Source organism: Protopterus annectens, chromosome 7.part0 (genome assembly GCF_019279795.1).
Source record: "Protopterus annectens isolate FY-2018-M chromosome 7.part0, PAN1.0, whole genome shotgun sequence".
Lineage (NCBI taxonomy): Eukaryota > Metazoa > Chordata > Ceratodontiformes > Protopteridae > Protopterus > Protopterus annectens.
In genome coordinates, this window is record NC_056739.1 from 1,463,848,535 (window position 1) to 1,463,868,058 (window position 19,524).

At 44.1% G+C, this 19,524-nt stretch overlaps 1 protein-coding gene across 1 annotated transcript in view; it reads left to right on the forward strand.

Annotated features, from left to right (window-relative positions):
• Positions 1-19,524, forward strand: part of ITPR1 (inositol 1,4,5-trisphosphate receptor type 1) — a 2,510,606-nt gene that overhangs the window by 188,509 nt on the left and 2,302,573 nt on the right. The window lies entirely within an intron of this gene.

The following is a 19,524-nucleotide window of genomic DNA, read 5'->3' on the forward strand; positions in this document are numbered from 1 at the left end:
GGGAAGATTTGAGTTGGTGAATTTGTGTTTAATTATGAATGTGATGAGGTGGTCACTAATGTCATTAGGGAGGGTCCCTGTAGTATACTTGTGTCCCATTATTAGTAAGAATCCAGTCAATTATGCTCTCCTTTTGGTTAGTATTATCAATTCTTGTTGGGGAGACAATTTTTTGTGAAAATCCGATAAATTTATGGGCATGGGGTTAGTCTCGGTGGAACATTTGGTCCAATCTATATTAACGTCCCCTAAGACAATGGTTTCCTGAGGGTAGTTAGAAGCTAGCCAGTTTAGTGTTGATTCCAACGTTTCTAAGTTGCTCCCTGGCGGAGTATAGATTACAATAAGATTGATGCTTTTTACATTATTTATGCAAAGTTTTAGGGCAATTAACTCTGCATTAGCAACGTAGGCGGTTGTATAGGATTCATGATGATATTAAGGGAACTTCTATACATGACAGCTATTCCACCACCTCTTTTTATTTTCCGATCAACCCTTAAGATATTATATCCGGGTGGAAGAATTTCTTCGTCTTTTGTGGCTGGTTTGAGCCATGTTTCTGATAGACACATGATGTCGGGGCGATGCGTGACTAACAGAGCATGTAAATTGTGAACCTTATTATTTAAGCTTCTTACATTAAGATGGGAGATAAGAAGAGAGCTGGCTGATCTTTGGACTGTTATTGGTGGGGTAGAGTCTGGGTTAGTAGGTGGGCCCGGATTCGGGTGTATATCACCATCTTTAGTAATAGTTTTCTTTAGGTGGTCTAGGAGTCTTAGCAGTTTATAAAATATTTTTTGTCCATGTTTAGTGCTTGTTGCCTTAAGGTAAGATTGTGTGATAAATATGCCCTTAGTTCTTATAATTCTTGTGGGGTAGTAGAGAGGGGAGGTTTCTTTAGAGAAAGCATTTCTGAGATTAGTGGTTTGTCCCTTAGGGTAGTGAAAGCCCTTGAGGTTTTGGTTTTCATAGATGGATAAATAGTAAGGGATAATAAAAAGTGGAAGTAAGAGTGGGATAATAAGATTCTTTACTTATCCCATAATGTAGGGATAGATTTAACTAATGGGATGGGTGGGTTCTAGAAGTGGTTAACTAGATGTGCTAAATATCAGGTGTAGTGGGAGGGGATATTTTAAGTTGGTGGTGTGGCGTGATTGGCTCATAGCTAAAGGGGGTGTGTCTTTTTGTACTGATAAATGTAGAGATAGCAGGGGCGGGTGGGATTAGGGGGCAGGGTGGGGCGCGGAGCGAGCCCAAGCGGAGCGGGGATACACCAATCCGGAGTTTGTACTACAGGTAGGTATAGAAGCCCACAGTTAGTTTGCAAGGCCAGATTACTGAAGCCCACAGTTAAAGTTTGCAAGGCCAGATTCCTAGGTACTGGGTAACTTAACAGGTAATAGCTGGCTGCACACAAGCTTAATTTAGTAACAGACTGCCTAGGGGTTATCTATCCAGTCTAAGGCTGGGTTTAATTACTGTACTGTTGCCTGCCCATAAGCACTTTCCTTGATTACATTGTAGAATCTCTGTGATGACTTAAATCTTGCTCCTCCTTAACATGATTTGCATGTATTGTTCTCCCAGTTTACTTTTTTCAATATGATTTTGCTCCTTTTATAAAGATCCCTCTTCCAATATTTAACTTGTATGATGCCCAGTAATTCATATAGTTGGTTTAGAGTTGTCTTTATATTTTCTAATAACTGCTTTTCTTGTCAGCCAACAATTAGTTTTAAGGCCTTATACTGTGTCTAGGCAATTCAGATCTTGTCACAGATCAGTCATTTCCTTAGGTACAGCAGTTTGGCTCACCCAGTATTTGACAGTACTCAGTAGGGAATTGTTAAAATCTGATTCGTTACACTCCAAATGTTCCCAGTTAACTTTCTTCCCTATCACACCTCCTGCATTTATCTACCTGAAGGAAAATGTAAGTGTTCTCGGGGGGTGTAAAAATACCTATTCAAACACTTTTAGGCAATATCCTAAATGCTCTGAACTCCGGTACAATTGGGAGCCACACATGTCCTCCCGTTGTTGAAAACTGCATTTTCCAGTCTTTCCAATCTTTTCTAAAATTCTCAGATTGTAGTTGTGCAGTGTTTTATATGCCCTAACTATTTTTTTTTTTAACGGTAGCTTCTGCACTAGATTCTAAAAACTAACCCAGTGCAGATCTTTTGTTAAAATTGCCTTATCCCCTTCCTCTTTCCTTATACTGTCCCTGGTTGAGAAGGCAATCTCTAGCCTGCAGATGTCCTATTCCCATGTTGCAGTGTCCAGCATATGGGTTTTACTTCTCTTGCTTCGTGAACGTCTGGCCAGTATACAAAAGTTTTCAGTCACTGTATGGTGCTTGGAATGTCTGACGTGGCTGAAGGGTATGTGGGCCATAAGTGACATCTACATGCACCAGCTCTCAACTTCTCAGCAGGCAGTCGAATGTCCAATGTTCCTGCCTCCACGGCTGTCTGATGTGAGATCAGATAAGTGCCCTGTTGGGGAAACTGTCATTTTTTTTCTTGAATGCCTGTTAATGTCATCCAGAAAGGGCAAGTGTAAGTGCGGCCTTCAGATACCTCAGAAGGACACCCATGATCAGTATCTTTTGGGATGGTCTCATGATTACAAGGCCTGCACCATTTTGTCAAACGTTTGTGCCTGAAGCATTTTGCAGCCATCTGCATGCTCTTAGCATATATTTAGAAAATCAAAAGTTAAATTAACTTTAGGGATGGAGGTTTCCTCTAAATCCAGTGAACCACCAGAAAAGTCAGGACTGTACGGACTACTAGTACTGCTGTGCCTCTTGCATCCGAATCTCAGCTGGTAGCTGATGGCCTGGTAGAGAAGTTGGGCTCTGCTGCCTCTGATATAGCAGGTAATTCTGCAGATGCATGATCCTGTGTGGAAGGCATGTCCAAAGAGGCTTTTCTGACATCTGTTTTCTGATGCCGGGAAGGGGAAACCAGTGCATTCAGTGGGTGCGTCAGGATTCCTCTGGTTCCTTACAATCTTCAGATTTTAGACCTTAAACCCATCAGATGCCTGCCATGCCTCTAAAAAAGTATAAAAGGAAGCATCTCTCTACTCCTGCAGAAAACTTGCCTGACTGGCAGGCTTTCAGCCAAAGTCTAATGCCTTCATGGCCTTGCGTCCTATCTCTGCAGGTACTGCTAACATCGCTCTCCTAATTCTGAGTCCTAGACCTCAAACTACAAGCCCAGCCACGAGGGAAGCAGAAGATCTCTCCATCTGAAAATTCACTTTCTTGCACTTGCCAGCTTTCCTCTCTCTTGGAGTATGGTGCCCCAGAGGAAGAATCTGTTGATCCTGACTCCTCGGCTGAAGATTTAACCTTTGGAGAAACCATTGCCAAGATGCAGGCGCATTTTAAGTGGGAATACTCTGAAATGACTGAGGTCCAAAAAAAATATGACCTCATTCAGATGGATTCCCCAAACCCTTCTGCTGTTCACCTGCCTTCCTGGATGCCTTCTCAGCATCCTTAAATCCTGACTGTCCACCTCCTGCTCCAGGCAGACCTTAAAAACTTTACAAAGTCCTCAAGACTGCCAAGTATCTACTTGTGTCCACCAGCAGACCCTGCCACCATCTCCATTTCCATAGATATGGCATCAAAACTTATATCCATCACAGTTATCTTTCCTGCTGACAAAGACTATGGAGGGGTCTGGGTAAGAAGATTTACACTTCTGCTACCCTAGACTTTAGGGCTACAAACTCCCAGGCACGTACTGCTAAATATGCCTTCGCTCTTGCATAAAGCCTCTAAGGAACTGACTGACGCACCAGATTGCTGTTAAAGCTTCACCATCTTCCCTTCGGGATCTCACCTGCCCAGGTCATCAGGCACTCAAAGGGCACTTATGATGCTGCTGAAGCCTCAGCAAGATCAGCATCTGCCGTATAGGTTCATAGATTAGTACTAAGCTAACTGCCCTTGCGAGACATTTTAAGCCTAACCAATTATCCCTTGTGAGACTCCAACCCTGCACCTTGTGCTTCTAAGGCAAACACTTTAACCATTAGGCCACCCTCTTGGCTGTGACTCCAGCCTCTTCCAGATGACTTTAGGGCAAAGCTGATTGCCCCCATGGACAATACAGGTTTGTGTGCTGGAAAAGTGGCATATTTGTTTGTGACTTCAGCAAAAGGGGAAAGAAATGCAAGATTTGAAACACCTGCTAGTCTCCCCTATCCCAGAATTCCAGAGGAGCTACCCAGATAAAACAGTTAATTAGGATGCATTCTCATCCTACTGCTCTTAAGGTTCTAGGAAGCCTACCAGAAAGCAACCACCTCCAGCTAGAGCTACACCTTCCTGTAGCCAGAAGCCACGCTTTCAAGATGGGGTAGATGGCATTTGACTACCTACCAACCTTACTTTATCCCCTCCTCCACCTCCCTCTCTCCCTCAGTACGCTTCTCACTGACTCTTTGTGGAGATCACCACCTCAGACAATTGGGTCCTTTCAAGCCTCCAAAATGGTTGCTTCATGACCTGGCTTATGCCCCCAGAGTGAAGACATCCCACAGCTACACCATCTGCAGCCAGTGCTACAAACTCTGCTGGTGCAACGCACCATCAAACCTGTGCTACTAGCTACAAAAGGAAGAGATTTGTACTCCAGGGTTTTCCTGGTTCCAAGAAAAGACCGTCCTTTGAGTCCATTTCAGGATCTCTCCCATCTCAACCTATTCCTAAAGGTTCCAAGCTTCAGAATGTGTACCTTAACCCTTTTCCCCCTTCACATCCCCCAGGGGTTTATGGCCACCTTAGACATAAAGGATGCCTGTCTTCACATCTCCATAAAGCCCACCTTCCAGAAATACCAGAGGTTCTTGGTGGGCTCTCAATTTTCAATTCTCTGCCTTGCCCTTTGGGCTTTCCACTGCACCCAGGGTTTTCATAAAATGCCTTGCCTCAGTGATCCCTTTCTGTAGGATAAAGGGAATCCAGATATTTCCTTATCTGGATGACCACCTGATACAGGCAGGCAGCAAGGAGACCCTCAGGCAACATATACTTGTCTCCCTCCTACAGTCGCTAGGATTCCATATAAATTTCCCAAAATCCCACCTGGAACCCTACTCAAGACATTGTCCTCCTTGGAGTGCAGAATTCAGACAGACTTCATGAAAGCCCCCCCCCCCCCAAAAAAAGGTGGAAAATCTGACAGAAGAACTAATTGTGGTCCTTCAGTCAACAGATTTGATGGCAAGGCAGTATCTCAGGCTCCTGGGCTACATGGCAGCCAACTACCCCCATTTTAACATGAGCAAGACTGCATATGAGAAAGTTGTAATGGTGTCTTCGATCAGTCTGAGCCCAACACTCCCACCCATTGGAGTACAGGGTTGCCCTGATACACATACCATGCCTCCAACTAGAAATCCAGTGGTGATGGACAAGTGACCCTCAATCCAAATCTTCCCTTCCAACCACCCATACCCACACAGATCATGCACACATGCCTCAGACTAGGGCTGGGGAGCAACTCTGGTCCCTCAAAAAAGTGCAGGGTCTGTGGCTAGAGCCACACAAACAAGAACATATCAATGTCTGAGAAATGAGGGCAATTTTTCTGGCCCTTCATGCCTTCCAACCATATCTACAGCAAGGTCCACTAAAGATTTTCACAGACAATACCACAGTTTTGTGGTATCTCAAACAGGGTGGGACCAAGTCTGTCTGTCTTTGCAGACTAGCTCTCCTAGTATGGGAACTGGCCACCTCACAGGGAATGACACTGCAGGCGGTCTACATTCCTTCTCTAGAGAACACCCAGGCAGACTGTCTTAGCAGAACCATCACAATCAATCACGAATGGATGCTTCACAGGGAAGTCTTCCTGGACCTGGTCCATGGGTGGGTTATACCTCAAGTAGACCTGTTTTCCTCCTCCACCAACAAAAGGTAACTTCCTGGATTCTGCACCAGGATACCACATCCTCAGGCACTGGCAGTAGATGCCTTTTCAATCTCTTAGAAGGGGAAGTTTCTCTGTGCACCCCCCCCCGCCCCTTCCCACTCCAAAAGGTCCTGCTGAAAATCCAGCAGGACAGAACAAATGTTTTGTCAGTGACCCCCTACTAGGCAAGACAGCATTGGTACCCCCTACTTCTACAACTGTCCAAGGGCAATTACCACAAGTTACCACTCGGTGGACCTTCTCACATAACACAAGGGATCCCAAATACACCCACAGTGGCAGTTATTGCACCTCACCCTGTGGCTGATAGGATTCTTATCCCTTTTGGACATCTTAACAATGAGGCATGTGCTCAGTCTTCCAGGTGGTTAGGAAACCAAATACAAGAAAATCTTACCTTTTCAAAGTGAAAGATTTTTTTGTATGGTGTCAGTTGGTTTCACTTTCAAGTGAGATGACTCTAGTTCTGTCTTAACTGTGTGAGTTACTGCAGACAGGATTGGCCTATTTCTGCATTAAAGCCCACTTGCCTGCTGTTTCAGCACGTCTCCTCTGGATCCTCCTTTAGCATCCTGGTTACCAGCTAAACTTTATCACAAAGGGGTACTTCACCTGAGGCCCCCCCAGGAAACCATCGCCACCCCCATGGGACCTTAACTATGTTGTGGAGAAGCTCACACTTCATTTGAGCCAGCAGACCAAGTTTTCCTGAAATACTGTACATGGAAAACTGTACTACTCGTGGCCTTGACCTCAGCCAGAAGGGTATCAGAGCTACAGGCCCTCATGGCTATTCCACCTTTCCTAGTCTTCCACAAGGACATGGTTATGCTTAGAACTAACCCTTCCTTCATGCCCAAGGTGGTGAATGAGATGTCCCTGAATTAAGCCATCCACCTACCACCTTCCCTAACCACAGGGGGACAGTGCGCGAGTACTTCACTCCCTGGATGTTCACAGACAATAGGGGTTCTAACTGCATATGACCAAGCCCCTCAGGCTGATCAACTCTCATCTCCTTCCACCCCAGAGCCCTAGGGAAGGCAGTAAAAAAGAAAACTATCTCTCTCTGGATTTCCAAAGCCATCACCTTCTGCTACAGTCATCATGGGAAACCCTTGCAAAGTGCTATTAAAGCACACTCCGCCAGGGCCATCGCTTCCTCAGGAGCCTTCTTCAGGAGTCTGGATACCTCTACCATTCTGGAAGCAGCCACTTAATCATCAATGCACACCTTCACCAAACATTATAAGTTAGACCACATCTTCAGAGCCAGGGCGGGCTTTGCCAGGGCTATCCACGGATTCCTGGAATCTGCCTCTAGACCACCACCCCTTCCTTCACAATGAACTTTGGCACTCACCCATATGTTAAATACTACAATGTGGGAATAGAAAGACACAAGTTGTGTGAAATCTTACCATAACCATCGATGTCCTTCTCTTTGATATTGCAGTATTCCTTCGCACCCTCCTGTTAGGCTGTATTTCCCTTCCTGGGTGGCACAGTACTGTTATTGCCCTTACTAGGACTGGTTCCATCTGGAGCTTACAGTTCTGAGGGCTGGTGTGTACAGATGTCACTTATGGCCCACATACACTTGAGCCACGTCAGATGTCCCACGCACCACACAGTGACTGTAAATGTTTGTATACTGGCAATGAACTCTCTAGTTTGCTCTCAGTACCTTGGCTCCTTTTGAAGTATTCTCCAGTAAATTCCAGCCCACTCTTGACTGTTTTCTGTACCCCTAATTGCAGTCATCCTTATTGGCAAAATCTCTTCTCCATGCCTCTTAGCTTATTTCTTACAACACTTTGCTGCTTTATGAAAAACAAGGCTTATGTTTGATCAAAATCCTATGCCTGAAATGGTTGAGTAAAATCTAAAGTCATCTTGACAAGTTTTCTTACTTGCCTACACAGGTTGGGTGATCTTCTATTTGTATCGGTTTCAGTGGGCCACTGATGCTGAACAGATGTAACCAAGCCCTGGAAGAATGACTCCTGACTGGTCTGTTGACTGAGATATGGCTGGTAGGAATATTAAGCAACCACCTGAAGATGGTCTGTACAATCTCCTTTTGCTGTAGTAAGAACGGAAAGAGGCCATCAGCTACAAAGACTGCTACTACATGTTCTGTAGCTTTTTTCTGTTCTCCAGATTGCTTATCCCATAATATCTGTGATAGCCAGATGACCTTTCAGGTCATTGTAGCCACTGTAGAAGGCATATTCTCTTGACTACTTGGGAGGAATAGCAAGGGGCTGCATTAAAGCTTCCAAAATGGGGCTTTTGTTTTCAAATATGAAAGTATCATTGTGATCTGGAAGGAAACAGTCAGTCTGCTTTCAGCAGTAACAGGTGAGGGGTTGAAGAGGATAATGTCAGTTAAGTATTTAAGCACATAGCTTTTTTTCCTGAATGAAGGACGTGAAGGTGGTTGTATGGCAATTATGCTAAAATTACCTGAAGAGTGATACTAATGTGGCAAAATTCCGAGACAATGTTACAGGTCTGTCATTTTAGCAGGTGACAAGTTAATTTTATGGTGCACTTTTACCTAGTTGGTTTCAGAAATTTTGCATAGACCTAAAATGGCTCACCACAACTCTAACTTTAGTTTTGGTTCCTTTTAGGACAAAGTAACAGCATATAGCTGTCTAGAATGTGCCACTGAAAAGGGTCTGAACTTTTACCAATATTTTGGATTCTATATTTACATTAAAGCCTTAGCAATAGTGGAACTACATTTGGGGCTGAATTCCAATTTTTAGTGTGTCTTGGGCCTAACTAAAGTAGGAGTCCAGCTGTCTAATACATGGTGTCCTTACCAACATTGCTACTAATTTTGTACCATCAAATTTCCTGTAGTTATACCATAACTTATTTCATGGAAACTTATGCAGTACAACAGGATGTTGGGTATTAACATTTGAAGGAAAGGAAACTTGGGAAGGGCTGCATACTGTGACGCGAGTAGTGTTTGTCAAATGTAGAGATGTTTCCAGTTGTGTACTTCGTAAAAATTGTGCACTGCCTGTCAGAATAACCAAGATGAAGCCATGCATTTGTGTAGTACACAATACACTAAACTATATAAGCACAACTTGCTGTTTGTTACCAATTCTTTTATGTCAAATACAAGTGAGGACTGAATTACATAGCTGGAATATACACGTTTGTCCGCACTGTACTACTTTGAAGTTAATGGGACTTTTGAACAGTGTGCTGAAGGCTAAGATTTCATACCATGCTGAAAATCCCCTTAGAGTGGTGGGATATTCTGTGGGCAGGGCTGGATAAAACTGAGTTTGCCTGGTTGTAAGGTTTTCAGTATGTATTGTACTTGTACCTAGGTTTGTCTTACTGGGGGCAGTGTGCATAATAGCTGCTGTGCTACAAATCACCAGCACTTAGCTAGTAGGCTTGACGTTTCTAAAAATGATTGAGCTGTAAATGGCATCCTGTCTGCCTGTAATGCAGAATGTCTCATCTTGTTTTTTGATGTAGCAATGTATGTAGTCTAAAGGGTGGCAGTTGAGGGATGTTTTTTCTGCACATCTGTGTAGGGATTTGTACCTTTGACACGTGTCAGCTCTTGCAGAACTACATGAGGTCTGTTGCTGCCCAGCTTGAGGATTGCTTTACAGAATATTCATATGAAGTAATGAATGCTTCTAGCTTATAACTAGCAGTTCTGGTATGGGTCTTGAAGTGGAAGCTTGCAACGAGGCCATGTATTGTGGCCCAATGACACTGTTTTATTTGTAGATAGCGACGTACAGTTAATGTCCTGTTTTGCTGGACAGTTTGCACACTGAAAAATGTGTAAGCTTTATAGATTTTTTCGACTGGTCTCTTTCCTAAAAGGCATTTAAGTCTGCTAATTTTTTTTGAAGTAAACTAAGCTTAATATTCATCGTGACAAGGTGGTTACGGTTAATGTCTAAAGCACATTGGGAAGTGTTTTGGTGGTGAAAAACGAGCACAATGACAACTCATTTGACTGAATGCTCAAATGACTGCTCATTTTATGTTTGTAGGTATGATGAGGAAAATGGAACTTCTAAAAGGTTATAGTGGTGTGTGCAAGAGTTAATGAATTTTAGGATAAGCGAATAGATTTACTGTTTTGCATTGTGTTCTGTTTTGTGTAGTGATCTCGTTAGGGAAAGGGTTTAGTAATGTGTTGGGTTAGGGGCAGGGTTAAGGTTAGCGCACATGATTTAAGTGGCTGGGGGACTTTGCCCCTCAACACCACCTTACTTGTGTTTTTAACCCTGCACGTTACTGTTACTAAAACCTTTCCCTAATGGTACCACTGCCAAATCAGCACTTTATCTAGATTTTGTAGATGGTGTAGGATTTTAAGTATGTTTAGGTGGATTAAGTTTTTCAACGTTTTGTAATTTGTACTAATACAGTTTTGACTGTGACATGCTGCTTTTTTTGATGAAATGTGCTTTCAGTGAAATGAACCATAGATGCTGGGTTAAGTTCTTAGTGGAACTGTTTGATCTTCATGTTTCACTGTTGCAGTTATCACCTGTGGTTATCCCTGCTGCAGTAGCCCTCGGGCAGCCCGAATACCAGTCTGTTTTTCTGCATTGTCTGCTGTCGCTTGTTGACTGATGTCAGGTCTTTAGTGCAATAAAGCAAGGTAGCAGACTCCATTACATCAGTCTTTCTTGCAGTTGAGCCTATAGCAGAAGCAGTTTGCAAGTGTGCTGGTTGGTTGCTACCAGAGCTCGAACTACAGCCGTAAATGTCTAAAGCTACGTACACTATTGGGGATCCTTTTTTCTTGCACTAGCTGATTTTTGAAAAAGTTAATTGTTCGCCTGTGAAAAGCAGATCCCACACCAAGACTTCCATTCATACTGCGTCACTTGTTTAGGCCCAGACCATGACGTCAGCCATTGCTGGTTCTGTGCCCTCTTTAATGCAAAAAACATTCATCATAACTTTTATTGTAGACCAGTATTTTCGTCTTCCGTCTTTGGATTCCGAAATGGCACCAGTCAGACAACATCACTTTTCAAAAAAAGTAGAGATAAAGATACAGACCACACAAGGCTAAGCCTTTTGATGACACTACTGCTAAGCAGGTAGTCTGTTTTCTGGAATTTAGTGAGGTGCTTTCGCAGCCCCTGATGCCCGATAAAATATCTATGCAGGCCTCTACTGAGACCCTTTCAGAGTTTGGTATGCTGCAGAAACCGTTGTCTTCAGAGCCTTTGGTTGTCTCTGCCTCATTTGGGTCTGGAACCGCGACACAGGCACCAACTTCCGAGGCGACTTTTCACACTACCGATTTCTAGACAAAAAGTCTTCTCATCTGACTACCATTTCTCTCAGTCCAATGGATACTCTTAGGCCTAGAAGCCAGGCCAGTCCTAGAAAATCTACATGTAGCCACTGTCTTACTCCTGCTCCACCACCCCAAACCCAAATGCTTAAGATGGCAGAGGATCTTATCTCCCTTATCAGGGGTAAGATGGCGGAGGATCTTATCTCCCTTATCAGGGGTAATCGGGCCACAACTTCTGAAAGGAAAAGACACCCTTATCCTGAACTAATGACAGAGCAGAATACTAAGCAATCTGATTATTCAGATTTTGAAGAACAACCAGCACTGACCTTATGATGATTCAGATGCAGAGGAATCAATTACTTTTGCCTCCCCAGCAGAAAACCTTTCCTGTAGGGAAACCCTTCACACCCTCAGGGAACATTTCCACTGAGAATATCAGGACTTTCTCAGTCTAAGAAAAGACAGAGTTTCTAGACCTGCCCCAGCACAGACCCCTGGCCATCCCTCCTATCTTACAAGTGGTGGATGATTTCCATGTATCCAGCTTAGCCCCTGACACCCTCCAACCTGTTCCCAGTAAACCTGATGGGTATTGGAGTACCGAATTCTCACAAATACCTGTACTGAAATCCTGCTGTAGACCTGGAGGTCATTACACTGGGACCTAAAGGAGCCAAGGCTAGTTCTGCAAAGAATCCTATTCCTTCTGACAGGGATTCCAGAGCTCTGGACAGATGGGGTGAGAAAGTATACACCTCTGCAACCTTTGCTATCAGAGCACTCAACTGTCAGTTCTGTATATTAAAATATCAGCAACACACTTTGGAACTATTAAAGCAAAATATTTCTACCTTTTCTGACTGCCAATTCAAAAGAGTTAGCAGATTTACTGCACTCTACTTGTCAAGTGGCCAAACACTCATTACACTGTGGATATGATGCCCTAGAAGCCTTAAGCAGGGCAGCAGTGTCAGGATCTGTCATTAGGAGACATGCATGGTTGAAGGAGCAACCTCTCCCTGATAATATCTAAATTAATTGATGCACCCTTGTATAAGGACTGCTTGTGTGGAGTAAAAGCAGAAGAGGTGCTTTAAAAAGATGGAAGAGAAAGCAAAATCTATGCAAACAGTAAACTATTTCTTTCAGGTTCAACCTCCTAGCTTCAGCAGGAATTTTCCCTCTAAGCACTGGTCCTTTCCTGTCCCTAGCAGACAGGGGCACGCTAAGCCCCTTAGGGACAGGCCACCCAGGCCCCTATCCCAGGGACAGCAGAGAACCAAACAGTGGATCACATCTGCCCCAAAGGCAGGGAGTTCTAAGCCATCCCTCTATGGCAAAATTCCTCCCTCCCCCCCTCTGCCCTCCTTTCACTCACCAAAAACTAGGAGGAAGGCTCTCCCTCTGCAAAGAAAATTGGCTTTCTGTAACAGCCGACCAATGGGTCTTAATTATTTTCAAGGATACAAATTCTCTTTCAGCAAACTCCCAGTTCCAAGAGTGTACCCAGACTTGCCTCCAAACAGTGGGCAGAGGCATTCAAACAAGTCCAAACTCTCATATCCCAGGGGGCAGTAGAACCTGTTCCCGCAGATCAAACAAAGGCTTTCATTCCAGACTATTCCTTGTGCCCAGAAAAGAGGGCATTTGGCACCCCATCCTGGATCTATCCATTGTGAGCACCTTCCTGGTGGTCCCCATATTCAAAATGCTAACTTTGCAGCTGTTGCTTCCTGTGCTGGCAAATAATGCCTGGTTAGTGACCCTAGACCTAAAAGATGCCTACCTCCACGTCCCCATAATGGAATCCTGCAGGAAATTTATGCTGTTCAGAGCAGGCTCACAATACTTTCAGTTCTCTGCTGTATCCTTTGGCTTATGTACTGCTTCCAGGGTATTCACCAAATGCTTAGCCCTGGCTATAGCATTTTGCAGACAGAGAAATACATAGATTAATCCTTATCTGGACAACTGCCTCATTCAGGCAGACTGCAGAGAAAAGCTGCTTCAGGACCACCTCTATCAAAACCCTCCTAACTTCCTTAGGGTTCACCATCAATGAGAAGAAATCGAAGCAAATGCCCTCCAGGAGGATCATTTTCTTGGGAGCACTGCTGGACACAGCATCCCAAATGGTGTTCCTATCCCCAGTAAAGCAGAGCCTCCTGCCTCTCCACTTTACCCAGCTGTCTTCCAGAAGTCGCCTCACAGTGAAGTTCCTGCAAGCCTTGGGGTACATGGCATCTTGCGTCCTAATTACTCTGGCCAGGCTTCACATGAGTACTTCAGTGGTATCTAAAGAACCTTTGGTTGTCAGCGCACACAGCCTCTAGAGACCTCTCTCACTCTGATCCCCTGTATAACGGTGCAGTTTCTCTGGTGGGCAGGGGCCTTTGCCAAGAACAGTGATCTTCCCTTCATCCTCCCCCCACTGGGCAGACCATAACTACCGATGCCTCAGACATTGCATGGGGAGCTCGCCCAACAGGCAGATGCACCCAAGGTCTTTGGGATGCCCAACACCTTCCTTTTCACATAAACCAGAAGGGAAATGATGGCAGTACAAAAGGCTCTGACATCCTTCAAACACCATCACAGTTCAGTGTTCTTATCAGAACATATAAAACCACAGTAATGTGGTACCTCAACAAACGGGGAGGGACACAATCTTACTCCTCTGTGCAGGCTAGCCATGAACCACTGGCTGAAAGCCTCCTCCATGGGATTACAGCTAACAGCCCAGTATCTACCAGGGATTAACAGCACTCTGGCAGACCACTTAAGCAGAAACTTACTGGACCCCCATGAATGGCCACTCCACAGAAAAATGTTTTTGCAAGTCACTCAGGAGTGGGGAACTCTGGAGGTGTATCTCATTGCTTCGGATCTCAACCACCAGCTAAACAAATTCTGTACCAGGGAGTATCACCACCTAGTGTGGATGGTGGATGCTTTTCCCTTCCAATGGAACTCCCTCTTTGTGTACGCATTCCCTCCTCTGCCTCTTAATCCCAAGGTACTGATCAGGATAACGGAGGAGCGACTAAAGGCCATCCTCCTTGCTCCAGATTGGCTCAGACAGCATTGGTACCCTTTGCTGCGCAGACCAACATCTCAGCCTCCCAGGTAGCTTCCTCTGATCTCAGACCTCTTGACTCGGGTGGTGGGGGGAGTGCTGCACCCCATCTTGCAGACTCTTAATCTGTCAGCGTGGCTAATACTCTAAAGCAAACAAGGGGCCCCTGTTAAGCAAACGGGTCCTAGACATTATCACAGAGGCCAAAAGGCTCTGCACCAGAAAATCTTATGCAGGGAAATGGAAAAGATTCTGCTTCTGGAGCCAGTCCAGAGGGGGCAGTTGCTTACAACCTTCCATCCCTCTTATCCTGGACTATCTGGCAGAGCTACTCAAGTGGCCTCTCCTTCTCTTCTATTAAAATCCACACCTCAGATATTTCAGCTCATTTTGATACAGACCAGCCCCTGTTCTCGCATCCTTTGATTAAACAATTCCTCAGAGAGACTTCTAATTTCAGACCTCTCAGAAGGCCACCCATGCCAGCCTGGGACCTGAATTATGTTTTGGAAAAACTAACCTTGCCACCCTTCAAACATGCTGCTTCAGCAGAACTGAAATACCTCTCCTGGACGACTGCTTTCCTACTAGCCATCACCTCAGTGAGAAGGGTTTCAGAACTTCAGGCACTGATGGCCATTGAGCCCTTCATCATTTTCCATGCAGACAGGATCTCCTTGAGGACTAACCCCTCCTTTATGCCCAAGGTGGTATCTAATGTGACTCTCAACCAGTACATCTTGCCACCTTCTTCCCTCCCCCTCAAAACAAGGGGGAAAGAATTCTTCACTCACTATATGTGCACAGCCAGCTCAAATACTACTTGGACTGTACTAAACCCTTAAGGAAAACAGAACAACTTCTTGTTAGCTTTGCCACAGGAGCAGAGGGGAAGCTCATTTCCAAGCAAACATTTCCAAATGGATGAAACACTATCCATTTCTGCTACAGATAATGGAAACCACCACCCCCCAAGTCTATTTGTACCCATTCCACTAGGGCAGCCTCCACTTACACAGCATTCCTCAGAGGAGTTCCCACCTGGACCTCTCTCCATACCTTTACAAAGCATCATCACCTTTTCTCCAAGACTAAGGCAGAGTTTGCCTATACAGTTCTACAGGGCATGCTTACCCATGCTTAGATTTCTAATTCTTCCACCCGTGTCCTCAGCTTTGGGAATCCTCCTACAGGTGATGACTGCAACAGTGAAACACGAAGAACTTAGTGCAGTTGTGTACACTTACCATAAATGTAGATGTTGGTATGTTCACTGTTGCAGTCCTGGTTTCCCTCCCTCCTTCCCCCTTGTATCCTCTTTCCTTAGGGAGACATAAGGTTCTTATGGTGGCTTTTAGCCACCAGGACCGGTTTACCATATTGGGCTTTTGACTGGTTAGGGCAAGAAAAACTGAAGTAATGGCATTGGCTGCCTTGCTTTTATAGCACTGACCTGACAGTCAAGTGACAGCAGCTGACACAGAAAAACATGGACTCTGGTATTCGGGCCAGCCGAGGGCTATTGCAGCAGGGATAACCCACAGGTGATGACTGCAACAGTGAATACATTCTAGCATCTACATTTATGGTAATTTTACACAACTGTACTTTTTTTACATTGACAGGCTGGAGAAATTGTGCACAGGGAGCAAGTGGGCAGGCCGCAAGATGTAGAGGTGATTGAAAAAGAATTGAATTATCAGTGGGAGGCTAATTGGATATGCACCTTTCAGCGGGTCCCCATGAATCTGGCCAGTGTGCTAGCTGATCTTGTGACTAGAGGTTTCAGCACATTGGCAAGTAAGGAAATTACCCAACTACTTAACAGTTGCACCCTTTTTAAGGGGCAAAGGGGTATCCTGGGAATTATAGGACTATAAACAGCTCTGAAAGTTAAGTTGGATTCTGCAGGGACTTTCTCTCTAGAGGGCAAAAATGTATTCTCAAGGACACCCACTTCTATGACCAATCCTGAAATGGCTGCTAGAGTGAAATTATCCATGTCTGATTGGCTTACAGGGAGACTGTCAATGTTGGTACTATACCTGGATTATTCCATACCTTTGACCCTGTCCTGCAGTTGCTGTTGAAACTTAAATGGATTCAGTTGGGAGCAAGGTTAAGGAGCCTGAATTGCTGTGTGTTTAAACGGCAGCACCCAAGGCTGTGGTGAGGACTGTCAGTAATAAGGAATGTAATCGGGAGTCGTGCAGGAGTCTGTTCTGTAATTGGTCTCAAGTGTTAATTTCAAACCTGTCTAATGGCAGAACTGTTTAGCTTGTTGACACCATGACTAGTCGCCCTTTCTGTCCAGAACTGAATGAGCCGTAACATAATGGACGAAAAATTAACTGGACACTGGCTGTTTATGGACTGCTTGCTGCAATTTCAGAATGAGCAGAAAACTCTTGAAATAAGTTAATTGTCACAGTACTGTCATTTTAAACAGCAGTACTGTAACTTATTAAACTTTACCACTACAGGTGTATTACATTGAAATGGATAGGGAACTCACTGGCACTTGAACTGAAATGCTAGTCATGCTTCCCCCTTCAAGAAAAGGGGGGCTGCTCCTCTTGCCCCACATTGCATCTGTGTTTAATGGAATGGAAAAACTGGATAGTCATAGTCACTGACACAGTGAGGGGCAGCACTGAAGTTTTCAGGTGGGAGCAAGTAGTATTGGGAAGGATTTGAAAAGGGTATAAGTGGGCTGAATGGTAATGGAGCATCAGGACAGTCAGAAACAAAGTACTACACCTGGCCCATAACCTTGGTATAGTGTAATTTAGGGTGCTAAGAGTGCAAAGCAGTAGAAAAGGTTCTAACAGTGGTAACTGTATTTAGGCTTTCGGAAGCAGAGGTGTAGTGGCATCAGCGACAGAATGCTGGGGTGTGCAAGAAAGAAACATTGAAACACCAAGCAGTTACAGGTACCAGAAGATGCTTGGCTATTTGTATCTTTAAGTGTATGCATTTTCTTCCTATCCATTAGCACTTGTACTCTCATCTCCCAAATTAAGTAGGGCTATATATATATATATATATATATATATCTGTACATAAAATATATTCATACATTACTAGGCTAGCAAACACTAGGGCTGTTACAAGGCTGGTAGCACACCCCAAACAGTTTGGCTCAAGTATATGGGGGGGCGGGGGTGATAGGCAGGTAGTTTAGGATTTGTGTTGGTGGGGTTGGGATAATTTTCTCATTGAGCACCTTTGGGCATAAGGCACATAGGTGCCAGACTGGGTATAAATTTACAATTTCCTCCTCAAATTGTCAGTCTTGTTTGATTAGGGTAATGAACTCTGTTTTGCATAGATGGGGAGCCTATTCCATAGTGCAGGGATTTCTTGGGACACAGGACTTTCCAGCAAATTCTGTTTGTTACAAGCAAAGTTAAGATCCCTGGATCTAGTGTTCCTGGCGCTGTTTGTCTTGCGCATGTGCAACAGATCCATCAGGGGTTGGTCTGAGGAAGCCCTGTAAGCCAGTAAAGATCCGCTGTCGTCAGCCTGTAGGAATAGAGTACAGAGACTGAGCCTTTAGGGTCAGTGAAGGACAGGGTATTACTGCCCCAAGTTCTGGAGTAAAACCTTTGTGGGTGTTCCAACGGTCCAGTATGGATAGGTACATGCCAAAGGTGGCATTGCATTCAATGATGGGTCTGATGAGGACTGAGTAGAGTGGTGCTGTAATTTGTTAAATTTCTAATATCCCTATTAGAAATTTTGTTTACCCCTCCAGTTAAGATTTGCCTTAAATATAGCCAATGTAGTATTTTGACCTGTAGTGGCAATTTATTCCATAGACTGCGAATACATTGAATTAGAAGCATATCCTTCAAGTGAGAATTGTTTGCTTGGTGTACGTTTGAGGATCTAGTTTGTGGAGCCACTGGTCTTGTAAAATGGGTCAAAGTGACCATAGTTTCACTTGGCAGCTGTTGGGTGGAGTAAAAGACTTAGCTAAACTGTCATGATAATTGAAGGCTGTAAGGCCTTGTACATGTTTAGCCTTTCGGGCTATCGGAGCAATAGGCTTTTATTTGTATATGCCAGTGGGATCACTATTCAACAATGAGTCTGATAAAGGAATAATACAGTGGGAGGACTTCTGTATGTTTGGTATAGTCCCTTGAAAATTAACAGGTTCTTAGAATTTCCTAACTGTAACATTGAATGAGGGCATTGTGCACATGAATGCCCAGGTCTGTTATGACTGTAGCTTTCAGAAGTGACATTTTCCTTGACACTAAAAAGCAACTGTAATGGGTGTACTACTGGAAAGAATATTAGAGCATACCTTGTATAGCGTACAGGTCTGAAAGATGCAAGTGGGATACCGTGCTGTTTTACAGTTTTCAGAGAGCTGAGAAGGCTACGAGATTAGAAGATTTAAGTCTTGACCATGAGAGGCTGGGGGAGGGGAGGTGGTAAGGGTGTACATAACTGTATACTGATGTGAAGGATTGTCAAGAAAAGGGATGACATAACCGGCAAGAAGGGGGCCATAGGAGGATAGGTATGGACCAGTTTTTGCTTGGATCGATTAAAGCAGATGGAGTCCATTGCAGTATTAGATGGCTTGAGCAATATGAAGAGATTAAGGGGGAAATTAATACTTTTTTTAAAATGGTACTGTCCAGTAAACAGTGGAATATAAACATTGTAGATATTACTCTGGTCACGATTCTTGTTGAACTCCTGGACCAATATTTAAGTGTTGGACAGTGGGGTCACATATGACATCACCCAAGTGTTTTGTGGGAGATGGGACTTTCCTAACTTTTTCAGATAACTAAATTATGAATAGTAGGAATTTTTGGGAGTTGGAAAATAAACCTGAAATTAAATTATGGAAAGTAAATTGGGTCAAGAAAAAGCTAGTTCAGAACTTGCAAAAATCCTGATTAACATTTCATTGCCCTCCTGGAGGTGTAAGAGTCGAATACATTTTAGCCTAATCTGTTGCACCATTTGTAAAGGCTTCTGACAAGCATCTTTGCAGTATGTTACTTTTTCTATGATTATGTTACTCTTTCTATGATAATGTTAGCATTTTATCCCTACTTTTATACGAGTAGTGTAGGTTCATAAGTGTCATCCTACAGTAGTTGGGAGATGGCAGTTCTCCCTCTTTGATTGGAGAA